Source organism: Panthera onca, chromosome F2, assembly GCF_046562875.1.
Source record: "Panthera onca isolate mPanOnc1 chromosome F2, mPanOnc1 haplotype 2, whole genome shotgun sequence".
Classification (NCBI taxonomy): Eukaryota; Metazoa; Chordata; class Mammalia; order Carnivora; family Felidae; genus Panthera; species Panthera onca.
Genome location: NC_138356.1, coordinates 53,283,644 through 53,305,422, shown reverse-complemented (window position 1 = coordinate 53,305,422; position 21,779 = coordinate 53,283,644). Strand labels below are relative to the sequence as shown.

Genomic DNA, 21,779 nt, shown 5'->3' with positions numbered 1-21,779 from the left:
TGTGGGAAATCTGCTTAGGTGGTACACAGCTGCTTTCCCTGTGTGCTGCCTAAAGGAGAGAAAGGAGATAGAGATGGAACTTCCTCTAGAAGGCGCTGGAGACAGAACCTGTGTGTTGGATTACAGGATGGGTGAGGTTAGGGGCTATGGTCTTGACAGAACCTTTGTACATGGTAAGGATGGGGCTGGCTAACTCTTGGACTGGAGGATACAGTGTGAATGCAGTGTTAGCTGGAAAATGTGGTGTGATCTGTAAAGGGAGCACCCAAGCGAAGGGAAGTTGGCATGGGTATTAACCCCTCCACAACAGAGTGCTTTTTGATAATAGTGATGAAGTCATCACTTTTCTTCCCAAGGCCATTAAGGCCAACCAGGGAAAGGGCTAGAACCCTGCCCTTTAAGTGGAAGATATAGCTCTTTTCTCTGAGGAGAAAAAGAGGACTTAATGGATCCAAACTCTGTGTACTCCAAGCTGTTGCAGAATTAGATTTTTCCTGCTTATGTGTGGGGAGGGGAGGAATGACTTTGCATTCAATTCAATTTGATGTTTTAAAGTAAAAAGAACTCGGCTTCATATCTGAAAGAACTATAATAAATTTTGACTGACTTTCATTTATGGACTATGTTCAATACCTAGAGAGCTGATACTTGACTAGAAAGTGAAAACTCAGGATAGCAGAAGGGGCAGGTTTGGGGAGAAAAAGTTTATTTACATATCTCAGTGAGTCAGACTGTCTCAGTACATTGGTTAATGATTTGTTTGGCAAAGAGATACAATTGATTAGCCTTTCAAATATATAAAACATTGTCATAAAATTGTTTAAAATGATTGAGACAAAACTTTAGTGATTTTTCCCTTTATTATTTAATGTTGCACTAAATTTGGCTTATCTGGAATACATATCTTGTTAAATTAGACTGTTTGCTCCTGGAAACTAGGAGCCTTATTTTCTAACAAGCCAAGTAAAAGCTATGTATGTTACAGCTTGTTAGTTGAAAGGTGCTGCGTTTTAGCAATATATTCTGAACTAATAGCAAACATCTATACTAGATGTGAAGCACTGAGGTAGACTCTGGGCACATCAAAATATACAGGAGGTGATATTTGCCTTTGAAGAACTTTTCTTCTACTGGGAGAGACCGACAGCTGGGTAGTTTCATCATAATGTAACAAATATAGTAATAGAAGATACTCTAGCATGTCTCAGGGGCATATTACAGTGACCCTTTAACCCTTCAAAGTGGTTAAAGAATATCAGAGGCAGCTTCCTGGAGGGGATTGCATATTCCTTTTTAAGTTAGGAAACGGTGTCATTTACTTATCATTATTCCTTATGTTCTATATACTACAGACATCATAATTGTTGAATGACTAAATAAATGAAATAGAGCCATATAAGAGCCTTGAATTAGGCATATTAAGTAACTAGAAAAATAAGGTCAAATAGGGGTGAGGTATTCTAGGGATAATGGTGAAGAGTGAAAACAGAAGCCCAAGAATTTAGGGCTGGTGTTTTGTGGAGGGATGAAATCTAGCTTGGAGATAAGACTGGGTGGGCTTGGTTTTGGAGTAATGGAGACTATAGTGAACTTTTAAACAATGGAAGTGGTAATACTTATATTGAATTCTTAAATCCCTCTTGAAGCGTAGTTAAAGGAAAGATCAGATGGAAGGGAGAGTTGGAAGCATGAAAGTGTGTAGACGTGTGGAAAGCCCAAGTTCTGCAGTGAGAAATATGGTCATAAAAATGCGGGAGAGAGACTGAAGGGGACATTGGAGAGTGAAGATTTTAGGTGTTGGCAACTAGCTTCTGGAAAAGTTATTGGTTTCTTATAAAAAATGAGAGAGAGCCCCAGCAGGCATAAACCCTTGTCCCTTGCCTGGAGTGCCATGCAATCAATGCCTCCTATTGCCTCCTTGAAGAAAAGTGGGGTCCTGAAAGAATGGTAGGCAACGAGTAATGTCTGACACCTGGTAAGGTTAAGTTACCTATTAGTCTTCCTATCACTAGTACTAAAAGGCACCGAAATCTATTCTTTTAAAGAACATCTTGAGAAGAACATTACATACCAATAGGGGATTACTATATTTGCAAGGAAAAAACAATGTGGCTGTCATATCCTTAACATGCACTCCATTGGCAAGTGCTTTAGCACTTCCTAAGACTGATATTGTCATTATCACAGAGAATAACAAAAAAGTTAATAAAAGGAGGTGCTTGTGGTCTTTCTCACCAGCTTGATTTGAATGAACAGTGTGAAAAATAGAAACTCTCAAAGGGAAGTTTAACAGTAGCACATGACCATGTGACTCCAGTGTGGCTCAGACCCAAAGGTTGGGGAAGCCCACAAAAGGAAAAGGCTACCATGGAGTGTGGGTCAGCTTTGCAGAAGATCCAATAAAAATAAAAGTTGGGAAGGGTAGTATTTTATTAGTAACAAGACTCAGTGCCAGGTAGCTCACTATAACATTGTGAGTTGTATTCCTTTTGTTAGGCTTGAAAATATTAGTGACTATGAGGTTCACTGACCAGAAATAATAAATCTTGTATTAAGTTGATCCTTCTCTTGTATTTATATTTAAAATAATCTATATTGCATTGGCTACACTTATTTAAGTGTATATACCACCATACATCAGTTTTCAAAACTATTTTAAACATATATGCATTAAGATGTGCAATTCTTGGGCTGGCATGAAGTCTGTTTTTTTAAAGTAGGAATTGTTAAATATAAAAGCCAAGTTCTCTAATCGATCGTGAAGGCATGAAATTCAGGGTGCTGGTGGTTTTAGATTCTTCATGTTTTACGGGAAAAAAATCTTCACATTTGGTGATACATGAATTTATTTTTAATGCTTTATCTGGATTTTCTATCATTTCCCTACCCCCTTTCCCATTCTCATTTAAGACTTTGAGACGTCTTGGCAAAGAGGAACAAAGAGATTTAATTCTTACTGAATATGAAACTCCTCAGGCCTGGATAATATCCGTATTTTTGCGAAGTCTGGAAAGTTATAAGTTTCAGCCAACACTGGAACAGCTTGAGAAACTGTTGAAATCATACATGTATTGTTTTGTCTCTTGTGTAGGAAAGTACTTCTGTGTGGCCTGGTTTTGTTTGATGTGGTCCTAGTTAATCTGGTTGGCCGCTTGAGGTCTCTAATGTTGACCTAAGGGAAATTTGGGAAATATTGGTTAATATGCCACAGTGTGAGAAGGATTTATAACAAATGCCATGTATCGTTAATATAGGCATTCTTTCCTTGTAAACTCAATATTTGATATAAGAATGTATCATGACAGGGGTGTTTGGGTGGCTCTGTTGGTTACGAGTCCAATTCTTGATTTCAGCTCAGGTCATGATCTCCTGGTTGGTGTGGTGGAGCCCTATGTGGGGCATTGCCCTGAGAGCGAGGGGCCTGCTTGGGATTCTCTCTCTGCCCTTACCCTACTTGTGCACGAGCTCTCTCTCATAAACTTAAAAAATGCATCACAGTAACTTAGAAGGCTGATGCCCTCATTTCCCCCTCAAGGAAAATAAAAGAGCTCATTTACCACCCCAAAAGAGTCTCATCATGAAATAAGGCTGAACTGTGTGTTGGTCTTGAGACTCTCGTTTTCTGCTAATATTGAAGTGAAGTGTAAGTGAAGTCCCCTTTTATTAAGAAAATACAAGTATGAATTCAGGCTATAACTTTATCCACAATGCAGTAAATACAAACATTATAGCAAATTATATTTTGTTTTCCTCTACGTCAAAAAAATGAAGTTTTCTTCAATTGCTGAATGAAGCAAGATACTTTAGAATTAGCCCTCAGATTCTAAAGGCTTTTTTGTTACTTTTATAATTGGTAGCAATTAGAAAATATCTGGACTTACATTGTAGTATTTTAACATTCGGCTACATATTTCTCTCTAAATTTGTAAATGCTGTGTAATGGAATCGTTAGTTTGAAATTTCTTCTAACTTCATTATATAAAATAGAATTTCCTAAGTATGGATAAATCATTCATTACAAATATAAGAATAAGCAGATTTTTTTGTCTTAATATTTTGTTTTTAATCAAAATTATACACAAGATACGGTTTGGAGTCCAATAATTCGACCAGGCTTCTTTTGAAAAACTGTCCTTGTCCCAATGCCCTCCTGCCTCCTTTTCCCCAAGTACTTTCAACTCTTTTAATTTTTTATTAAAGTATAGTTGACACATAATGTTATGTTAGTTTCACATGTGGAAGATCGTGATTTGATTCGACAGCGTGACCTGTTACACTGTGCTCACCATAAGTATAGCTACTATCTGTCACTCTGCAACCCTATTACAATACCATTGTCTATATTCCTATACTGTACCTTTATCCCCATGACTTAGTCATTCCATACTTTGAACTCTTCTAGAATCTTGGGTATTTATGTTCATAACTCTTTATAATATGCTTTTATTACTCTTCCTCTACTTTTTAGTTTCAAGCATTATGTATTCAGTTTCCCCTGTGGGAGATAAGGATTTAGCCTACTCTCACTACGTTCCTTCCTCACTGTACACAAGTATGCTACCCCTCCCCATCCTCCCAGTAGAGTTAGAGGATAGTTTTGGAAGGATGAATACCTTGTGTTTCTATTCCTATAACCATGCAAGCACAGCTGAGTTACATAGTGCATATATATTTTTGCATTTCCTACCCTGTGTTACTTGTTTTCTCTGGAGATGGTTTCTATTCTATACAGACATCCTTAATTCAACTATAAACTTTCTTTGGTCTTCCTAAATTTCTTCCTAGAGTGTGAGAAGATAATTGTTTTATTAATTGTAACCTTTGGAAGAAACTTCTTGCAGAGTTTGATCTCCTGCAATCTGGACTGATTGCCCTACCGCCTCCTTCATAGATCTCATCCTGCCATTTTCCTTCACCATCATCTTGGGGATTCCTTTTGTCTCTAACTTGTGTTGGATGCCTTGTTTCCTGGATTCCATCCATCTTTTTTTTTTTTTTAATTTTTAATTCTCTGTGGAGCATATTCTTCAGTAACTTAGAAAGAGTACAAAGGATATATATTTTTGAGATCTACCTGTCAGAAAATATCTTTATCCTGCTCTATAGATGACACTTCTAGATGTTTTTGGACACTTCTTGGAGATCTTCTTTAGTCATCTCCTAACTCTCAGATTTCAGCCTCAGGATGGACCTTCCCTTCTAACTCTCTTAATTTCCTCTCCAGTTCTTCTCCTGCACCCAAGTGGGTGGTGGAAGTTAGGAGAATGTGCTTCTCTAGAAGAGTACATTTCCTTTTTTCTGTAGCCTCACCTTCAAAAGTTTTATGGATGCTGACAGTTGGTTTGTGGTTGTCAAAGAGAACTAGAGCTGGACAATAGTTATAGTTGTAAAAGCAGATTGTATTCAGGAATCACTGCAACTGAAGAAAAGAGACTTTGGTATAGAACTGGGTGCAATTCTGAATACAACCAGGAAAGAAATGGAGATTTACAGTCAAGGATTAGGGTGGGGAGAGGGTCATGGGGACAAACTTAGTAAAAGGAAATACTGAGGGTAGGGCGATATTCTTGCTAACTTAAAGGATTATTGATAAAGGTAGGCCAAAGTGATCAGATATTAAGGGTGGAGGATGAGGAATGTGATCAGACGTCAAGAATTGAGGATTCTCTCTAAACTCACTTAGCAGGATTCTTGCCACTATTGGCCTATGCAGGCCCAGCAAGGTCATGTCCAAGGTCAAGGCCTACTCAAAAAGAAGAGGAACAGGAGCCTGACAAGTGTGGTCAAGGGGAAAATCTTTGTGATTGAAGTTCTTGTTACTTTACCACATGGGTTCAGATTGTAGAGAGTAAAAAATTTCTCAAGGTAGTCCTTGTAATACACTCATGGATGATGTCACTTGGTTTTTTATTTTTAGAATGTGAAATAGTGCTACAGACATCTAAGTAATCTGCTGGGGAGAATAATGTTTTCTTTTTTCTAAGACTAATCATGCTCAGTTATTAGTCACACTGAAGAATTTAAATATGTATGTATATCAGAAAAGAGTGATGTAATTTTATGTCTAAAAACCCACTGTTACCATATAATTGAAGAGGGTACTTAGGCTTCTATTAGGGTTCACAAACTAATTTAGGCCTAGGAATCACAGGTGTAATGGGGCATTTTTCTACAAAGGAAATATGTAACAAACTGGGCATACTAAAGATTGAGCAGTGTAGTTTTAAATTAGCTTACTAATTTATAAGCATATACAGATTCTATTTTTGGCTATCAACATTGATCTCTACCAGGTAGTAGAAGGCCAAGCCAATGGGAAAAACTTAGGGCAAGCTCTTGAGCTTACCTGAGCATACAGACAATAGGAACAGGCAGATGAATTTATGTTCACAGTGGCGGAAAAATATAAGGATAAAGGCAAAAAAAAAACAAAAAACAAACAAAAAAAGGTGAATAAGTGTGGGATATGAAGTTTCTAGTTTATATTGAAGTTATTAGTATTGAGGGTTTACAAGATCCCTGAGAATTTTGAAGTTTTAAATAATCAGGAAATGACTTTTGAAATTAGGTAGAGAGCATTCTCTTATCTTTAAACAAATGAATAGCATACCCATTCCTTGTTATGGACTGATAATCCCTACCAAAGATCTATCATGAAATTGGAGAAGATACAAGAAAGATTATAAAAAGGTCAATATACATAGTACCTATCCATGGGGAGTAAAGAAGAACAATAGGAATCTATAGACACAAGTGTTGGGAAGAGATATGGCCATGTTTTTTTGATGGCACAGATATGAATAGTATCGATGGTAAGAACACTACTTTATTCCAAGATGGGGTGAGCAGTGGCACTATAAAATATCACCTTACCCAACTAGTTATAAACTTATGGAACTGATTACTCTAAGAGGAAGTAGGGGTGGAAAATATAAATAACCTCAAAAATGATTTAACTAAATTTGTGGATTACAGATTCATAATGGGTTATTACAGGGAACTAGGATGTTTTGGGTACACTCCTAACCTTTGAGGTTGACATCAAAGAACAGCCATTCTCCCCACAGCATGTCCCCTGGTGCCATCATCAGAATCCTGGACAGGAAGGATCATGATTCTGATCCAATGTGGCAAGACCCATTAGACTCTGATCAGTGCCAGATCTGTGTGGGTTGTAAATTTAGGGTAAATTCTAATATGAGAGTGGTAAATTTCAATGAATGAAAACTTGAAAACCTTAACTTTAAACTGCCTAATTTTTGTTTGTTCTCCATTATTTAGTGTACTCCTAAAGTTTATTTTTCAATTCTTTGGAAGATCTTTTTACTATGTAGCCTGTACTTGACTATGATTGTACTTTATGACCTAGTAATTTCCCATACTGTAGATTGAATATGATCAACTAATAACCCTGGGAAATACATCTTCTACCCTTTCTCTTGCACATCAACACATTTTCAATTTGCAGTTTAAGATTGAGAGAATAAAATAGATTCTACTTCATTTTTGACTTTTGGCTTTCCTGATAGACATATCTATAAGATTCCCCTTTGAATCAATTTTAATCTATGTGTAGGGGTGCACAAAGATAATTTTAGTGTTTTCAGGTACAGAGATTTATTTTCCTTAATACTTTTTTTGGTGGGAGGAGGGGGGTATTACATTCAGAACCTTGATCTGAATGCCTTAAAGCAATGTGCAGAATCAACCAGGGACCGTGTTTTAAAATGATTTCAGTTCACCAGGTGTGGAGTGAGGCCTGAGATTCTGCCTCCAGGTGATGCTGCTGCTACAGGGCTGAGAACCACATTTTGCAAACAAGGCTTTCAAGTGTTACTTGCTCATATAGCTCTGCAGTTTTCAAAACCAATCTTGGTCTCAGCTGTCTCTCAAAATATGTTTTTGGAAAGTTTAAGGAATACTTAAATAATTTGAATGGACAAGATCCAAATGCTCTATTTAGATGTTGAGCTAATCTAGAAATACTTTTTTTTTTTTTTTTTTTTGCCTATTGTGAATTCTTCCGTCTCTCTTCCTTTTCTATTTGCATTCTGTATTGAAAATTGTGACCAAATGACACAAATGTTTCTTGATTCTATTAAACTTAAGCACACACACATGCACACACTTTCAGTTCTGTGTATTTTGCCTAATTATTGGCAATAAACTTGGTAAAGGGATCTAAGGCTTACAAATGTTCTACTTGGAGGAAATCATAATTAAGGCTATTAAGGCCTTTGGGTTCCTGTGTGTATTTTAAGCAAATTAGGATTTTATGTGTCTTTTAAAGAGACAGTAACTCTTCCCTGTCCAATTAGTTCCTCTTCATGGCTGAGCATGCGCATTCAGTGCATGTTGTTGAAAGGGCATGTGTCCTCCTTTGTTCTTTGATGTAAATCATTGGTGTAAATGAAGGATTTGTTTTTTCTGCATTCCATATGTGAAACTCTGGATAACTAAAAGTAAAACCTAAGAAATGAAGAGAAGGGGTCCATTGTAATTTGGTACCAAAATTATTTTTAAAAACCAAATTATTCTTTAAATAATTTTTAAAGCATTTTAAGGCAGAATAATTGCTGTTACCTTTTATTTTCAAAATGGCATTGTTCCTATTAAAAAAGTATGTTCATTGCAAGACATTTATGAAGTACTGCAGAGTATAAAGAAGATTGATTCATTTTACCTCTTTGCATTAACTATGTTAACATTTTTGTGTCTTTTTTTTTCTTTTTTTAAAATTAAATACCACTATAGTTACATACAGTGTTATATTAGTTGCAGGTGTACAGTATAGTGATTCAACTATTCCATGAACCACCCAGTGCTCATCAAAACGAGTACAAAGTTATTTTGCCTATTTTACCCATCCCCTACCCACCTCCCCTCTGGTAGCCATCAGTTTGTTTTCTACAGTTAAGAGCTTGTTTCTTGGCTTGTTTCTCTTTTTTTCCCTTTATCATCTTTTTTTTCTGTTGCTTATATTCTACATGTGAGTGAAATCATGTGGTATTTGTCTGTCTTTGACTTATTTCGCTTAGAATTGTATTCTCCAGCTCCAGTCATGTCATAGCAAATGTTGGGGTGCCTGGGTGGCTCATTTGGTTAAGCGTCCAACTTTGGCTCAGGTCATGATCTCACGATTCTTGAGTTCGAGCCCTGCGTTGGGCTCTGTGCTAACAGCTCAGAGCCTGGAGCCAACTTCAGATTCTGTGTTTCCCTCTCCCTCTCCCTCTACCCCTCCCCTGATTGTGCTCTGTCTCTCTCACTCTCAAAAATAAATAATAAAACATTTAAAATTTTTTTTGTTTTTTTTTTTTTGTTTTTTTTTTGGGGGGGGGGGAACTCCACATTGTAAAATTCATTACCCGCAATTATTATATCACCATAAAAAATAGGAATTTTAACAAAGTTTGACATTCAAAAAGTGAAAATAAAAAAGTACATGATTTACAAATACATAAATATCCGTGCACACTTTTAGAATGATGGCTACTGGAAGCACAAGACCTTTTAAAATTCCAATCTAGACAAGACTGTCATTCCAACTGTCTCTTTCCTACATGTTGGAAATATCAGGAATCTTAAGAGAGCTGCTGTGGTCAGTGTCACATTCATCCCAGCCTCCTTCCTAAGCCTGTTGCTGATATTGAAAATGTGATGAATCTTTTGCCTTAGCTTTGATGCTTTTTCATTAATTCACTTCTGGTAGTAAACTGTGGCAGGTCTTCCACTTCAAATCCAGCAGCCATTTCCATCACTTTGTCTAAAAGGTCTTTGTTGTAACTGCAACCCAGAAAGAGGTTGTTGGCCTTACACCACGGAGAGGGACAGAAGCTGGGCCAAGCAGCCACCGCCATTGGGTGAGTCGCAGTAGTCAGGCAAATGGCACAGGATGAATTCCATGTGAACCTTCAATTTCTTCTCACTCTTCGAGTGGTAGTAGAACTGTTCTTAGTTGGCTGCCTGCCACACCCCCAAAACCAGCTCTTCCACCACAGCAGCCACCTCACTACCCAACATGGAGCCCTCTGCCACTGAAGCCTGTACCCCTACAGTCTTTGTTTTAAGGTCTCCTTTGTCTGATATTAAGTATTGCTACCCTGGCTTTCTTTTCACTCCTATTTGCATGATGGAGGTTTCTCCATCCCCTCACTTTCAATCTGCAGGTGTCTTCAGGTCTAAAATAAGTATCTTATAGGCAGCATATAGATGGGTCTTGTATTTTTACTCATTCTATCATCTTTTGTCTTTCGATTGGAGCGTTTAGTCCATTTACATTCAAAGTAGTTATTAATAGGTATGTATTTATTGCCATTTTGTTTCTTGTTTCATGATTGTTTTTGTAGTTCTTCTCTGTTTCTTGTTCTCTTCTCTGTGGGCTTTCTTTAGTGATGTATTTGGATTCCTTTCTCTTCATTTTTTGCATATCATTGTTTTTTGATTTGTGGTTATCATTAGGCTTGTATATAACACCTGCATGTTGCAGTCTAGATTAAGTTGATGGTCGCTCAAGTTTGAACCCATTCTTTACTTCTTTCCACTCCACATTTTAGGTTTATGGTGTCATACCCTTACATCCTTTAATTTTGTGAATCCCTTGACTGATTTTTAGAGATCTACTTATTTTTACTGCTTTTGTGCTTCCCACTTTGCTTACTTTTATTGTCTTTTCCTTTCCATTCAGAGTCTCCTTTGACATTTCATGTAAGGTTGGTTTAGTGCTCATGAACTCTTTTAGCTTTTGTTTGAGAAACTCTTTATCTCTCCTTCTATCCTGAATGATAGCTTTACTGTATAGAATATTCTTTGCTGCACCTATTTCCTATTCAGCACTTTATATGTATCATGCCACTCCGTTCTGGGTTAGAAAGTTTCTGCTGAAAAATCCCCTGATAGCCTTATGGAATTTCCCATGTACATAATTATCTTCTTTTGTCCTGCCTGCTGTTTTTAATATTTTGTCTTTATTACTATATTTTGCCATTTTAATTATAATATATCTTGATGTGGATCTGGTTTTGTTGATTTTGTTGGGCGTTCTCTGTGTCTCCTGGATCTGGATATTTGTTTCCTTCCCTAGATTAGGAAAAGTTTTCAGCTATTATTTCTTCAAATAAATTTTTTGCCCCCTTTTCTCTCCCTTCTCCAGCTCCTATAATGCAAATGTTATTACATTAGTTGGAGTCACTGAGTTCCCTAAGTCTCTTCTTGTTTTGCCTTTTTTTTCTTCTCCTTGCTTAGCTTCATTACTCTGTCTTCTAGGTTATTAATTTGTTTTTTTGCTCCTTCCAGCCTGCTGTTCATTCCATTATGCCTGGTTCTCATTTTATAGATTGATCCCTTTATCTCTGTGTTATTCCTTATTTGTGTTAAGGGTCTCACTCATGTCTTCTAATCTTCTCTTAAGTCCACTGAGTATCTTTATGACAATTACTTTAAATTCTCTATCAAGCATGTTACATATTTCTGTTTCACTTAGGTCTCCGGCTATGGCCTTGTCCTAATCTTTCATTTGGGACAAATTTCTCTCTTATTTTATCTGAGTGTCTGTTCCTGTGTTAGGAAAATCAGCTATGTCTCCTGGTCTTGAGGGTAATGGTCTTCTGAAGAAGAGGTTCTTTAGGACCCGCAGTGTAGTGTCCCCTGTTCCCAGGGTCTAGCATTTGAGGAGTATCTGCAATGTATGCTGTGTACACTCTGCTCTTTTGTCCTGGCCACTCTACCCTTCAGGCCACTTGTCTGTAGCGGCTTTCCTTGTCTGTTGTGGGCAGTGTTTGGTCCCTGGCCTGAATGTGGTAAGTTTTAATGAGGTATACTCTGGTCTGCTTGTGAAATAAAGGCATACTTCCCCCTTTGGAATTAATAAGTAATCTCCTAGGCAATATTTTTTCCCAATAAACTTTCACCTAATGGTGTTAGGATGGTGATGATCCCTGCCTTAATAAAATTATTGTATTAATGAGGGCAAAATGGTTAATCTAATTATGTGGCCACAGTCATTCAAATGCAATATTGTAAGATTGTCTACAAGATAACTGGCCTGAGCTCTAAAAGATCTCAATGTCTAGAAGGACAAAGAATAATGGATGAAGTATTCCTAATTAAAAGGACCCAGGAAACAAACCAAATGCAGTGCACATTTGATTGGTTTCTGGATATATGGGAAAAACAGGACAATTTTGGAATAGTTGAGGAAATGTGAATATACACAGCATATTAGTAATATTTTACCCATGTTAAATTGCTGAGGTCCTGCAATGGTATTGTGATTACATAAGACAATGTTCTTATTCTCAGAAGGAGTATGCTAAATTTCACCTGAAGTATTGTGATGTCCTTACTTTCAAATAGTTTATCAAAACTATATGTGTGCATTTCCATGCCTTTACTTCTATTCATAGATCTATGTGTGCATAGGGATATTGATATATAACAGGGAGAGAAAACGGGAATGATACTTTTTTTTAAAATAATGAACCTAGTTTTGATATGACTTATTCTTAGTGACTTAAAAATACCAGGATATCTGTTTATAATAATTGTTCTAAACCAAAAGTGTTTACAACTCTGATGTCCTAAAACCTCATCTAGAATTTGGAGATTTTGAAGTTCAGTTTACTGAAAATCAAATTCTCTTCTTTAAATTCCTGTTTCATTTTTTCAAAAACTAACTTCTCAAAATTAATGAATATAAACATAAAATTCATTAACATCTTGCATATCTTATTTTTCAAAATTTTTTCCTAAGCCATACTTGATTTTCCTTCACTTTGAAGGTCTTTATTTTTAACAAGTATAAAAAGGAAAGCAGAAAATAAAAATTTGTCTCTTTCATGTAATGTTACCCATATCTTAATAGTTGGGTTTAACTTTTCCTTTTTGTTAATTTTGCTCTAAAAAAATTCATAAACCTTAAGAAACTTTAACCTCCTTCACATTTCATTTGTGATTATTTTTCTCCTGAGTATATACTGTTGTATATGTTGCTTGAAATGTTTGAATTTATTGGGGAACTTGCTATCAAACCAATTTGATTTCTGTAGAATGTCACTCATTTTTTTCCCCTTTGGGATTATACAAGTGGATTCTTATTCTGAAAATATTCTCTTAACCCCTATTCTAATTTAGAAACATTGACTGCAAATCCAAAACTGTTTCCTTTCAAACTTAAAAAAAATACACATTCCTGAAGTCTTCAATTATATCTAGGGTCACAGTTTCTGTATTCTATTATAAACTCCCCAGTAACATAATAATTTGTGTTCTCAACACATTTTTCCTTGAATCCAAGTTAAGTACTGAGTGGCACCTTTTGTTGATTTTGCTGTTGGCTGAAAGATAGATTGTCAATAAAATAAGCCAAGATTTGTCTGATCTACTAAACATTTTTTTCCTTGCATTCCCCAACACTGTGCATAAATCTCATACATACTGTTCTCTCTCTCTTTGAGATATCCTCCTCAAACTTCTGCTTTCTCTTTAATACCCAGCTTCTATTACCACCTATTTCTTAGCTCTTCCAGGATAAATTAAATCTTCATGTTTACCCAAAACACTTGGTGGCATGCACATAAAATAAAATTTAAAAACCATGGTACCTTGTAGTGCTCTCACTGAACAAATCTAGGATAAGTTGAGCATTAAATACAGTAACAGATGACAGTCCACTGAATAAAATCCATGGTTCCCTACTGATAAAAACAGACAAATGAGGGAGAAGGGGAAGCTCCTCCTAACAACTGAATTCCCCCTTATCAATGGAGAAGGAATGATGGAGTTAGAAAATCACCTTTGAGAACCATCAGAGTAATAGTTCATTTAGGCAAGCATAAAAAAGAATACCATAACTATTGTGCATAATTATGATGAGGAACAGGATATTTATACAATCTTACTGTATTTTTTCAAAAATTACTTGTTACAGAGGTGAAAGTAATAACTTCATAGTATAGAAACCTGGAAGATAACATCTTAACTAAGGGATCAAGGTTAATATCATGAGTAATGGAACCAAATTCATTTGTTGCTCCTTGGCATGCACAAGAAAGGACACAACATCACTTCATACATTATCCAAAGAATGTGTGGCCAATCATGAGGGAGTATCAGACAAACCCAAGTAAACATTCTGTAAATAACTGACCTATTCTCTTCCAAAATGCAAGTTAATGAAAGAGGAGGTGTTCCAGATTAAGGAGACTAAAAAAGACAGTCTAATGCAGTGCATAAAGTTGGATGGGATTCTAGTGTAGGAGAAAAATAGATATAAATGACGTTATTGGAATAATTGAATATGGACTGTGGATTAGAAAATAGTATTATATCAATATGGCTGATGTAAGACAATGTCCTTATTTTTGGAAATATGTAGTGAACACTGAAAAAATGTAGAGATAAAAGAGCATAATGTCTGCCACCACTACTGAAATGGTTTAGAAAAAATAGCACATGCATACGTCTGTATATAATCTGTAAATGTAGGCATATATCCATGTCTATGGCTATCTATACATCTGTGTCTGTAAACACATACATATATAGTTTTGCCACTTTTTGAGAGTGACCAAACACTATTTATAGTTTTTCATTAATAGGCAATTTGTTTTTGTCTTCCAAGGCCTGGAGGAAATGGAGGAGAACTGTGGTCAGAAAGCAGTGGCAAATTGGTCTCCAAATCTGTTTAGAACAGAGGTTTCTCCTGCATCAGAATGTTAGTCCATATCTCCCCACTTTAGCACATCTTAAAAGTCTAGTTTTGGATCATTTGAATGGTGTCCCCAGCCTTTCTAATTACACAGGTATGCTTGCTGTGTTACTTCAAAGGCCCTTTAGCCAGGATAGCATCTGTCTTCAAAGACAGGAGAGTGGCCCATTTGCAGGAAATTGTATGGTTTGGGTAGGTTTTTTTTTTTTTTTTCTTTGAACTTGTTAAGTAGAGATCCCTATTGAAGAAGTGCTGGCCTTTTGCTGTATGCCCAAACAGTGAAATACTTTCCATTTATAATTCTGAAGATTCTCTTTAACCTCTGCTAGGAGAACCCTGTAACTCAGTTTCTCCCTGTTCTCCTTTCTGTTGTATCAGCAGTGTTACTCTGAAATGTTTTTGTGAATGACATCTTAATTTGGTTGGTTTATGAGACTTAATATATTCCTACTTACGTTAGGAAAGAATTAGTATAGTGCTCTTAGTGACTAATCATCAAAAGGAATTTTGGTTATTTTGCTGCAGCTAAAAACAGAGCAAAGTGCAGGGAGCAAATTAAAAGGCACAGCCTAATTTGAAAAACTCACAGTTTTAATCATGCTAGAATGCATTTTTTCCCCTAGGTGCTATACATATATCTCTTAATGGGGAAAGAAAAAGCATGGCTTTTGTGAGAGCTGGATTCAAATTTGTCACAAACAAACTGTATGACCTTGGAAAGGTTTCTTAAACTCTCTGATCTGTTTATTCACTTTGATAAACAGAAATTATGAGTAATAAGCATTACTTTCAAAAAGTATGAAAGCATGTAGCCTGCAGTTTGTCACGTATTAGGTTCTCCAAAGTTCGTTTTCTTCTCCCCCACCCACCCTTTTTGACTTTCCTCTTTTTCATTGCTTCTTGTTCTGAGTAGACAGAATTTTCTCAGAATAAATATGGTTAAACAGCTAGATTTCAAACTGGGTCTGAGGTAAGGAATGCTGTGAGGCATATCGACAAAACATTTTAAAATAAACTGTTTATAAATGTTAAATGCAGACAATCGATTTAAAAATTGAAAACTATCTTCTGTAGGTCTGGAGATTTAATAGCGAATCATTCTCACTTCTGTTCAGGTGTGTGTGTGTGTGTGTGTGTGTGTGTGTGTGTGTGTGTGTGTGTGTGTGTGTGTGGTTTTAACAAGAGTGACCTACATTGAATGTAATAAAGCTTTTACTTTTTTCCCTTGCTTCACAGTGTAGTCCTTAATAATTGTTGCATAATAATGTTTGTCAGCCCTAAGGGTTTGTTAGTGTGTTTTTCATTAATGCAGCTTAAAAAAATTTTATTATCTTTGAAGAAACCTTTCTCTGGGACAGCATAGCTAGCAGTGTTTATTCTCAATTTTCAGACACAGTGGCATGATCCATGGAAGTTTCCACATCTAAAACACATGGAGTCTTTAATCTGGTTAGTTATGACACAGATTCTTCTTGAGGGCTGTGTTTATGACACCAAATAAGCCATCCAGTTTGCTTTCCATTTATTGTTTTAAAATTAAAAGTGGAATAAGCAGGAGTTACCAAACTAGTTTCTATTCTAGGAAGCAGGTGTACATGTGGAATAGTTGAATAGCTTGTGCATGATGGGAATATATATTGAATAGACACCATCCCTCCCATCCTCCCCTTTTAAAAACAACTTAATTTTTGTGTAGTCCAAATGGGGGAGATTTTTTTCTACAGGCAATTAGGCAGGTCAGACACTATGGCCCTTACAAAGCATGTAAAGCTATTTTGAAGAAGTGTTAGTGTAAGATGTACTTAAGCACTTTTTGGAATAAAATTCTGGCTCTGCTTGTGAGCAATTTGTTTTTCTCTATTTAAATAATTGGATTATCTTCTTATATAAACATGGAACTGTGCGAGAGTGGTAGTTTCACAATCTTCCTAAATGTATATATTTAGATCTCATGTTGGAGTTACCATTAGCACCAGCAGTCTGTCAACATTTCCATAGGGTTGCTTAAGTATGTTGTGAAAGCCCAAGCCAACCTTGGCAAGGGAAATCTGTGCTACACAGCAATTTCTAGCTATGGCTTATAGGACTGCACACATTCTAACTTTAAGCTTACTTTTAGCACTAGAACAGTTTTATAGAGTAAATTTTTTTCTTTCTCACAGATTCAGGTGAGTGGCTTATTTTATATAACAGAAGATCTGATTTTTTTGTCTCAAAAACATCATGTATCGTTGAAAAAAAATGAGCAGTCTCAAGCCATCTTATATTTTTCTCGGATTTCATCAACTAATTAATAGTGTTAGTAGTTGTTGAAGCTGAAGAGCATATGATTCTGGTGGTGGTATTTGCCCTCTTGAGTAGCTTAGTTTTGTGATGAGTGTGTTTTGATCCTTAATTATACACTTTCTCCCCTATTATCTGTCAGAATTAATGTCTGGTATAGGGATATGCATTAATATTTTTGTGTCAAAGAGTTTTAGGGGAGGAAAAGGAATAATTCTTATAGGGCTTGGCTTTCAAAATGAATGTTAATTATGGGAAATACTTCATCATTTGGGGAATTGTATATGCTAAATTGAGGGTTTAGGATTTTATTTTTTATAAGAGGCTATATATACATAACTACCTTTTTCCATTTATGTGACTTGTCATTTTACTTAGGGTATTAACGACCATTTTGAAAACATGTTTTTGGAGAATTTTGAAATCCCATTTAATTCTTTTGAATTTTTATGTTCAACCTGAGCTGCTTGCTCCTCAAGTTTGGGCAGACTGTCTTGATTGTTAATGATGTCTGACTTGTTAAGTTAGAAGGAGAATGTATTTCTCATGTTATGGATATGTTTGTTGCGCCCTCAAACAGACCCATGTAAGACTTCATGTTTATTTTGCAACTTTGTCTTAGTTCATTATCTTTCCTTGGCCTGCAGTTATTGATTATTCTGGGCTTCTCTATGACATCTTAGCTGTCCCACTTGAAGCATGCATGAGTCACGCCTCATAGAGGCTTTCTGCTTCCCTGTTCCATGTAAAAAAAAAAAAACAAAACAAAAACCTGCCCAGTGAATCACACTATGGCCACAGTTAACTGTGGTTGTAAATGTACTTCTCAGGTGCCCAACTATGGGGATTATGGCTCAAATGGCACTGGCATGGGCAAATAATGAGCATATAACTGTGCTCATTTTTTTCCTTTTTTGTTTTTCAAGTTATTAGCACTTCACATGTTATAATAAATCCATAACTCCATTTAGCTCTCTCCCCCCATATTTTAAAATCTCTTGGTAGCCTTGAGTTTTTGTACAGTGAGATACATATTTTTGTAAGTGAAGCAAGAGCATCTAATTAAAGACCTTTAATCCTGATGTCATTAAGAATATTCATCTCTAAAGATGATTTCCATGTTGGGGGGGGCTTATAAATTTTTAGAAATAATATTTTCCCAAGGATTACTTCTAGAGATAAAGACCTATTAAGTCATTCATTCATTGTAGGTGAATAAAATGGAATTATAAATTATTAAATAATTAACAAATTTTTAGGTAGCCAATTAATAAGGATTTCTCAAAGCTAGTACTTAGAGAAGTTAAATTTTTATAAGGCTTTTACTTAACAATATTGTTACCTGTTACAGAACTCATGATAAAAGCTGAGAAGAGATAATGAGAAATATGGTTTAACTCTAGAGATTGTAAAATTTTGGAATTCTTGGTGCAAGTTTGTCTTTTATTCTCAATTTTTTTCTAGAATAAATTCATGCTAATCTAGCTCCTCTAAAACGTTAATGGAAATTTGAGAAATTTTTCTCTGTCTAAGCTTTGTTAACATTGTTAGTTTTAACGTCTATTTTCTTTCTGGGGCATGGTGAGTATAATAATCTAGAGCATTAACATTCGTTGTCTTTATATCAAAGATCAAATTGCATGTTCCGTGATGCTATTTCCTATAAATATTTACAACTTAGTGTAAAACTTAGTAAAGTATCCTAAGATAGCAATTTTTCATTTTGCTCAAATCTTTCATAGCTCCTTAACTCATGACCTTGATTACTTAGTTGAGTTTGAGCTTGGGTAGTTCACATGATTAAAGGATTTTTATCCTAATGTTGCCAAGTTCTAGTGGGAGGATCTGTTCCCAACTCAATTTGTATAGGATCCAATAGGCAGGTTTCTTGTTATTGGTGCCAGAGATAGGGTTTTTCATTTTAAACCTGTATCTTGAATTTGGGATTGGGAAGCACAAATATTAGCGATTTCATAAATTTGAATGATGAAGTTAACTGTTTACTTTTAAAAATTTGTTGAAATTGTAATGTTGTACTAGCAAAGATGGAGCAAAGCTAAGAGGCCAACAGCCCATTGTTAAGTCCCATTATTTTAGAGTTAGAAATTTGTACCTTTTGTCAGGAATGGATTCCTTCACTAGGAAGGAATTTAGATTTCTTTTTGCTTGGCAAGGGCTAAATTCTGAAACAGGGGAACACTTTTAAAAAGTGTTAGGAGTATATTAGAAACAGATGGGCATTCAACACCTACATAAAATGCTCAATGGGATAAAATGTGAATAACTGGATTTAATTTAACAAAGGATCAAACTTAAAATACCAGCATTCATAAAAGACCAAACTTACTTTTCAATTTAAGAGGAACACAAATCAAATAACTAGAATTAAGAAAAAGAGGTTATATTTATGCTGTTTTTCTCTCTTTATATACTTGTTAGTAATATAGGTATTTTGACCTGGGTTCTGCCTGATAATTTTTCTTGTTTTATATATATCCACATATTCCTTTCCCTGTCAGGGAGATATGTGTAGACTTGTGTTAATAGTACTGCCTAACACCTTTCTGAAATTTGTTAATGTTTTATGTGATATATTTCATCTTTAGAATTTTGGGTGGGTCTAGACTTAGAAAAAAGTGTTTTGGTTGGAATGATGAAGCTCTGGATCTCAGCAGGCTTTAGTGTTGGAAAAGTTGAAGCTTACAGAGAGAGCAAATAAACATGGTCATCAAAGCTGGGAATTAAGATCTGTTTATTCACCTGCACAGTTGAATTAAACCTCCTAGCAATAGGCAGAGCCATTTAACTTATTAAGATCCTGACCAAATAAATTAGTCCTGTTTAAAGTCTGTTTTTGCCTGGCTTTAGATACGGAGATTGCTGTAGTCACCATATAATGGATGAAGAAATTCTTGTTGAATTAAGTTACTAATTTACAAGATAGAGACCACTAGGATAGTTGACATTGGACAATGGTTCATTCAACTGAAAAGTCTATTTGACGTTTGGGGCATGAAGCTTCAAATTGCAAAAAAAAAAAAAAAAAAAAAAAAAGAAAAGAAAAAAGAAAAAAATGTGCTCTTATCCTTCAGTGTTGAGGAGCACTATTAATGGCTAGAGAAAATGGGTGACTGGGAACAGCACTTATGTTGGATATGGCTTACATCACTTTTGCTTTAAGAGAATTCCTCATTTGTGGGGTTATAAAGATAGCAGATATGGATTGAGATAAGTATTCCCTGATTCATTTTCATTAAGTCAGTCAAGGTTCAAGTAAATAAAGCCTTGCTTTTAATGATTTTAAGAATACCTTTAAAAAATGTGGAGCACAATTTGTTGACTCTAAAATCTTCGTGATCCAGATGAAAGTTGGCTTCAGATACATAAAGACAAAACAAAAAGCCTTTAATTTATGTTTGTTCTCTCGGTTCTGTAATTCTCTTTTCTCCATATTTGTTAGTATAGAATGTGATTTATGGTGATAAAGAGCTCTCAGTTTAGCTTTTGAACTAAAAGTATGGTTTCAGCACTTGTTTGTGATGATAGTCTTTTTAAACCATTCTACGTATGTAAATCTTCCAAATTTTGTCTTAATAAGCTAATTGGGAATTTGGACAACCTTGATATAGTTCTTTTCCAAATCTATAGTTAAATTGAAGAGCAGAATGCAGCCAGCAAACTAACCGCAGACATTACAGGGGGTTCTGAACACAGACATGTTACAGGGGGTTCCGAAGTGTGGGGCTCCCTTTGATGCATCTCCAACTAGCAACCTCTGCCCTTGCCTTAGTCTCGTGGTTACTCCTATTTAAGGGTTTGCCTCTCACAAGAGTCATCAATTGCTTCCCCAAATATCATGCCATAGGGTCTTTGTGCTTAAGGTGGGTTATGTTCTTAGCCCTGAAAATAAAAATGAGTTGGGTTCTCCTAGTCACCTCCCCTGTCAAAGCCATTTTGTCCATCATATAGCTGATGAGTACTCCAGTTCTGTTCCTCTCACCCAGATTTCTGCACCATATCCACCCTCTAATTTTTACCCCTTTCTTACACAGAGAGGGTGAGCCAAATCTCAGTTTTTGAAACTTACCTACTCTTTACACCCTGCTCAGGATGCTAATAACCATATCGGAGTAGAATCTCTTCAGAAGACAGCTGGGGAAATTGTAAATAGTATAGGCTTATTTTCATTCAGCTGTATGAAAATGCTTTATAAATCAATATTGTCAGAGTCAGGTCTAACTGAAATCCTACAATGAGCATAAAAGCAGGAGAATCAACCCAAAAACAGACTTTACGGTAAAATAAAGGTGGATATAGGGTTGGGGCACCATAAATGTCTTAGTGAGAAATAATAAGAGCCTGAATTATGAGAGAATTAGTGGAAATAAGGATAGTGAGTTGGAATTAAGTGTATAGGAGGAGACATTATCATAGAAGCCACAGGAGGAATAAAACTTTCTGAAGTGACCCAGGCTACAGGAGTTGTGAGGACCAGAAACTGAGAATGAGGTCTTGCATTAAAGTTTAGAAAACTGGTCGTGGTCTTCAGAAAAGTAGTGTTGGGGATAAGTGAATGGGTGGTTGTGGTAAACAGAGGAAGCAGATAGAACTGATGCTTCCAGAAAAATAAGAGAGTGATACTGGTTTTGTTCATTGCTAGGAAAAGATGCTCACAACTTAACTGAAATTGAACAAGTTAGCATACATGTAAAGTATGGTCAGTTATGAAAAATAAAGTTATGTTACACATACAAAAATGTATATATGTCTAGAAAGTAGACTTCTAAAATAT

General features: G+C 35.8%; 1 protein-coding gene and 1 pseudogene across 1 annotated transcript in view; one reads left to right on the top strand and one right to left on the bottom strand.

Moving 5' to 3' along the window:
* RSPO2 (R-spondin 2) overlaps positions 1-21,779 on the top strand; it is a 170,103-nt gene that overhangs the window by 59,200 nt on the left and 89,124 nt on the right. The gene's annotated exons all lie outside the window — the stretch shown is intronic.
* Positions 9,623-10,020, bottom strand: LOC132664408 (CDKN2AIP N-terminal-like protein pseudogene; annotated as a pseudogene).